We start from the raw sequence: 6,417 nt of genomic DNA, 5'->3' as shown, positions 1-6,417 counted from the left end.
CCTTCTCACCTGGAGCTTAGATGTACATATGATTGTCTGCCAGCCCTATAATAAATGTTGGAAAAAATGTAACATTATAGGGGAAGAGCAGGATGCTTTTTTGTTCCAGTTAATATGCCAGTGTGTTAACAAATGAGTTTGCATGTGCTCTCTCAGCAGGCATGTGCTCTCTCCTATTAAGACTTTCCAAGGACACATCCACTCTATTGAAAACAACATGATGCACAGATTGAATGTGAAGTGCTAGGTTTTTTTTGCAGACTCCAGTCTTCCAGGAGAAATTATGTGAGAGCATATAAATACTGTTTCCTTCGCAGCCTTGAGATTGCAATAAGGGATAGAGGGAGATCCAGCTGGGAAAACTCTACCAGCCCTTCTGTCAGCCTGTGGCTGTTGAACAATTCATAGTGCAGATACTGGGCTCAGCTCTGTTGCCTGATTTCCAGCATGGCTGTGTTGCAGAGTGGCTGCTGGATAACCAAACTTGTGCAGTGGAGAGAAGCAAGCCAGCAGGTGCTGTTGATGCAGCTTAACTGCATGCCCACCCCTGTTGCACAGTGGACCTCAGGGGTACCCAGTGAGCCGTTGTCATTGTCCCACCTGTGAACCGCTCTCACTATTCTGTTTTCTAATGTATGTGGCAAGTGTGTTAGTAGAAGACTCTGAGGCTTGTAGGGGAAGAGCAACCATCTTCTTGCTCCCATGTTACTTCATTTTACTCCTACCTTGAGCCAATGTGAAGTACGCTGGCCTTGTAAGGGAGAACAGTTACTGGTCTCCCAGTACCCTACTGTGTTCTGTATTGGTTGTTGGCAGTTGAAAATTACATTTCCTACTAAGATCTAATTGACAGTGTAGAGAAAATGTTTATCAAATAACATTAGTTACAGCAGTTTTTACTGTCTGTGTCATCAAACATCATCATCTTGAACGCAGGCTGGGGTGTTAAGAGAACTGCAGCCCTACTTCTTACAAGCACACATATGAAAATACGTTAATCTGAGTAGGGAAGAGAGAGTTAGGAGTACTGTAAACTTTTTTGCATTGAACTTATCTAGGGCAGCATTCTGACTGGAATTCAACGCCTAGAAACCTTCAGCCACTAAAACAAATACTGCATTTTTCAGTGAGTGTCCCAACTATTGGGTATAACAAAAAGAGTTTGCATGGCAGTGACAATTTTAAGTATTCTGTCAGCTCTGCCTTGAGAGAGTAACAGCATTTCCTTCTTGTCAAATGCTGCGTGTGCCTAGACGATGCCATTCCCTGGAGGAAATGTTTTCCAGTAAAACAACTGAAAGAGGGTAGATTTAGATTAGATATTAAGGAGGAAATTCTTCACTATCAGGGTGGTGAGGCACTGGAACAGGTTGCCCAGAAAAGCTGCGGATGCCCCATCCCTGGAAGCATTCAAGGCCAGGTTGGATGGGGCTTTGAGCAGCCTGGTCTAGCGGAAGGCGTCCCTGCCCATGGCAGGGGGGTTGGAACCAGGTGATCTTTCGGGTCCCTTCCAACCCAAACCGTTCTGACTCCAAGTAGCAATCCTCTAAGCTCGTACTGGCAAGAGTTGTAGAGCAGGTACTGAGTTAGATGGGCAGCCAGTGTTTGAATGTATAGAGAACAGTCGCTGTGCTCTGTAAGAGGGGGGTTGAAGAGGGAAGGTATTTTGTGACCGAGGCTCCTGTCTTGTATGCTTCGAGTCATGTGTTTACCACAGCAGATGCTCAAAAATAACAATGCTTCCATGTGATGTAGGTTCAGGAGCTGTTCCCTTCCAGCTCCCGCCCTGCAATTCATTTGGCATACTGTGCACTGCATGTACGGTTGGGGCCTGTTCTGTACCGTGAGGGTATACAGTAAGTCCTGTTTTCAGCTGCATTCATGAACGAAGCCGCCCGTGTCAGGTACTAAAATTGCCTTGCTCTTAACGGTGGTGTTGTGCATAGATAAAGTGTATGTACATCAGAGAGTAAGATAAGATTAGAAGGAGAATCAGCATAATATTTTTTCTTCATCTCAGGCTTTTGGATAGTTTGATTTAACGTTTGTGACTCAGGTCAGAACTCTGGAAGGGATATTTGGGACTCCTGGCGAATATAACTTAATATGCAATCATATGCAATTAGTCATCTAAATACTGTTTAATTTGTGACTTGGTTACCTTGTAAGCTTTATTATCACGCTAATCATGCTTCAGCTTTGACAATCTGTTATCACACCAACTCGTTGAATATACAGCTGCTGCAATCTACTTGGCTTCTGTTCAGAACCATAACAAACAAGGATGGTTTGCCTTGAGCCTGCAATGTGCATGCTTGTGCAAAGGTCTAAGCTGTACACTCGTGCAAACTGGAACATAATCTAAATGCCTTCTCTCTTGGGTTGAGACAGTTCTGCCCTTACCACCTTTTTATCATGAGTTGCTGCTGTTTCTTCCTGAAAGGTTAGTACTCCTCTGTGCAAACTTGATGGCTCTTACCTTGAGACTTAACGGAATTTGCGTAACTTCTGTGCGTTGTGTCAATACTGTTTATATAATTGAATTAAAACTTTGTTTTCTTCCACTTGGTTGCCACAATAAACGTAGCAAAACTCATTGTATGAGCACACAGGACAGAAGGGGAAGGTGCTCTCTGTTTTAAACAGAACTGATTTCATTTTCTCAGAGATACCAGGATTACTTGTGGTGGCATGGAGAGCAAGGACTGATAGCTATCACATCCTCATCTTGTCTCCTGGGTTCTTGATCGGTGCCAACGCTGTGTGATCCCTGCAGCCGCCTTGTTTTGACAAAGGCGGCTCAGAGCCAGGCTGAGTTGTTACATACAGTTGTTGCTTTGCATCTGTGGCACGCTCTTATCCATGGTGTGGCGTTGATGCTGTCGGCACTCCAGGCAGCACTGCCAGTTCTTTGCTTTTACCTGTGTTCGTTCTTGGGTTTTGTGACTGTTCTTGTTCTCCTGACTTACTGCACGTATGCTGCTAGCTTAACTCCTACTCAGCCATTTCTTCTGGTGCACAAATGTTTATGCTCCACGTGCTCCAATGTAACGATGCCTTTACAGAGCAGGTTTCACCTGTGACCTTTTAATACTCATTTGCTTCTCCAAGAGAAGGGAGGGGTCGTTACAAAAAGGCTGTAGTTAGGCCTGCTTTTCTTTGAATCCCTCTGTTCCCCCTTGCATTTCATACTCAACTATGTCAACTTCATCTCCGAGGTAAGGTATTCTCTCCACATGGCTATAGTAAAATCACAGGATAAAACAGGGATAGGTCTGGATGTAGCTTGTCAAGTTGAGAGAGAAAAGCTTCTCGGAGAGCTAAACTGAGTGCTTTGAGCACTTTTGGCAGGCTGTGTTTTGACATACATCTTGCTGATATCCAGTAGTATGAGAGGCTGGGGAAAAGACATGCATGGCTGCAGTCTCTTTTTGGCTCCAAAATACAGCACTGCCTAGGAAAACCTTCTGTTGATTCTAATGTTCCTGAAGACCTGCTGGGAATTAGATTTGTTCCTCCCATAGCCCACCACCACTACCGGGAAGGCTCCAGACGCAGCTCTGTTCTCACTAGCTTGAGAACTCTGCTTGGCCAAACTTTGTTCATCGTATAATGCCAATTTCTCATTTTCAAGCTTCCCCAAGTAGAGCTGGAATAAAATCTCAGTGTTGGTGCTGTTGAACTGGCCTCATACCATCTCTGTGATCAGTTCTAGTATTTTCTTACTTTTCTTCTATTTGTGAGCAACTTATTCAGAAAATTTCTATTAATTTCCTTTTAGAAACTCTTATTCTTTCAAATAAAAGGACGGGGGGTTGGGCAGGGAGGGTCCTGTCTCTTCCTTCCAAAGGATCAAATCCACAGGCAGGCAGGCAGGCAGCTCCTGCATGAGGATCTTCTGAGAGGCTTGCTCCGTGGTCAGCGCGGAGGCCGTCAGCGTTGTGACCCTTTCCTCCAGTGCTGTCGGTTCAAATTGTGCCCAGAAACCTCCACGCTAGCAGCGTTCATTACTCTGATAAGAACAGAATGGTATGCAGAGAAGGGAGGAGGCGAGGGGGCATGTCACTCTTAATTAGAAAGCATTAGTGGAATGTGGTTTATTGCCTACAACAACGTATTTGTGCCACTTGAGTAGGGATGCTGGCAGTCGCACTAAGCTGACTTGGACAACAGGTTGTGAGCCATGTGTTTTGGTTTTGGGAAACCTACAGTTTGGGCCAGGCCGGTAGGCAGGTGCCCTCAAAGAATACTTAGGCCACCCGTGAATGAATATCTGTTTTGGTTTGTTTTTTTTTTTTTAAAGGAAAAAGTTCACCGCCAAAGAAAATTAACAGATAACTAACAAAGTATTGCAATCTGGCAATTCTAAAGAAGTCAGAACCGGTACTACTGGGTTGAGAAGTGTAAAACTGTCTTTTTCTTGCTACTTGAAACTGACCCACATGTTCAGGAGCTTCCTCTGGTTTTCTCATGTCAGCATCCTGAGGAAGTCAACAGCGCAGAAAGACAGTGCCACCATGGTTTTTATCTTTATATATGTTGGTAGAAACCAATTTTAATCTATCAGACACAACTGCAGGAGCTGAAATGCTGATTTACAACCGGATCGGTTTTCCCTGCCCCTAGAGGCAGTGTCTGACAGAGAGGTGAGGCAGGCAGGTGGTCGGATGGGGTAACAACTGTCAGCCTGAAGCTCATTGTAAGGATGGAGAACCGGGCTGTCTCAGCATGCAGCTTGAGCCTGCTTAATTTCATATTCTTGTAGAACTTGTTTACTAAGACCCTTTATGTTGACCTTATCTGGTAACTTGGGGGCACGAAGGCTTCCTTTCTTCCATCTGTCACTCATTAACTCCAGTAAGAGTTAGCGAGTGCCTCAAGGCAGCCCCAGGCTCCCTGCTGCTTACCTGAGTGCCAGCAATGTGTACGTGCGCTGGGCAATGCTGCTGTCCCCTCTCCTCCTAGCACAATGTTTCCTTAGTGTCACCCAAGTTAAATGGTTACGTCAGTTATTCGTAAGGTAAAGGTATGAGCGATGATTAAGAAACTTGCGACATCATAATAATAAAATCCTGATTTAGGAATGAAAAGCTATACTGCATACAGCTGCTGAGAGGTCAGAAAGAATGGCATTTATAATTGGCATTACATGGTACTGTGCTAAAAAGGGTCAACAAAGATCATGCAAATGCAGCACCTGGGGAGTTCAGTTTAAAGCTGTGTAATATTACTCTTCTGTACTTGCTTACAAAAATTAACCTAGTCAGAAGGATTTAGTTGGTGCATTTCCTTAACAGCAATGCAGATTTGAACCCACTTTGAATTAACATTGGAGTGAAAAAAAACGTAAGTAACCAGTTTATTAAACTACCTTACTCAAAATAAAAGGTTTTTTTTTAAGCAAATTTGCCTGGAAATACGAACCTTGTGGATTTTTAATACTAAAATCGTCAAGTGATGTGAAATGCTTTCTTTCAAGTCCAACAAGTGATTTAAAACATTTAATTTGCACAGAATCTAACCAAATTTGAGTACTTAAGTGCCTGGATTTTTTTTTCCTTTTTTTTTTTTTTTTTTTTTTTTAAGAACTAGTACCAGCTAGAAAAGATCAGTGTGAATTATAGAACACCAATGAAGAGATAGTGGAAGACACCACCATTTAGCATTACGACCAGCCTGATATTCTGGAAGGGCCAGTTACATGTGCGTGTCTGGCCCCACATGCAGACAGTCTCTGTCATCTCTGTCATCAGCCCCATCTCGGAGATTTATAGTTGCAGGTTGCTCTTGCCTTGCACCGGCAGATCATTCAGTGCTCCCTTTGCTATTACAGTTGCTCTCTGTGCCTCCCTGCACCTCCACACACAATCTTGAAGGTGATCATCCAATTACAGCAGTAACAAACACTGCAGTGTGTAAGTCTGTTACTAGATCCCAAGCCAACTGATGCTTTTCCGAAAGCTGCTGCTGGGAGATGTGGTCTCCTGCCCCTAGAGAAGCTGACAACAGCTTGAAAGCTCAGATCCTAAAAGCTCAAACATCAAAAGACGACATAAAAATGACATTTTTTTCTGTCATTGGACTCTTTGCAGCCATTATTGTAATGGTCTTATTTATTTATTTATTTATTTCTAAGCAGAGCAGCAACTGGAGAGCCAAATAAGTAAGGTGTAGCGGCCAAGAACTCTGAGCTAAAAGAGTAACTGGTGACTTGGTGCTCTTGGCAAATCCTGGCATGGGCCATACCCTGCCCTTGGGCTTCCTGCATTAAAACACCAAGCATTAAAAAGCACCAGCCAAGCACTGAAACGCCTCTGAGATGCTTCAACTGCTGATGGTGCACCTTTCTGTCTAAGTGGGCTATTCCCACTTGCTTTTTGTCAGGTCCACAGCTGGGCTATGCTGTGCTGTGGCAGC

The sequence above is a fragment of the Nipponia nippon genome, unplaced genomic scaffold (assembly GCF_047370975.1).
Source record: "Nipponia nippon isolate SJK-2023a ecotype South Korea unplaced genomic scaffold, ASM4737097v1 scaffold_8, whole genome shotgun sequence".
Lineage (NCBI taxonomy): Eukaryota > Metazoa > Chordata > Aves > Pelecaniformes > Threskiornithidae > Nipponia > Nipponia nippon.
Note: the sequence above shows the minus strand (reverse complement) of the source record.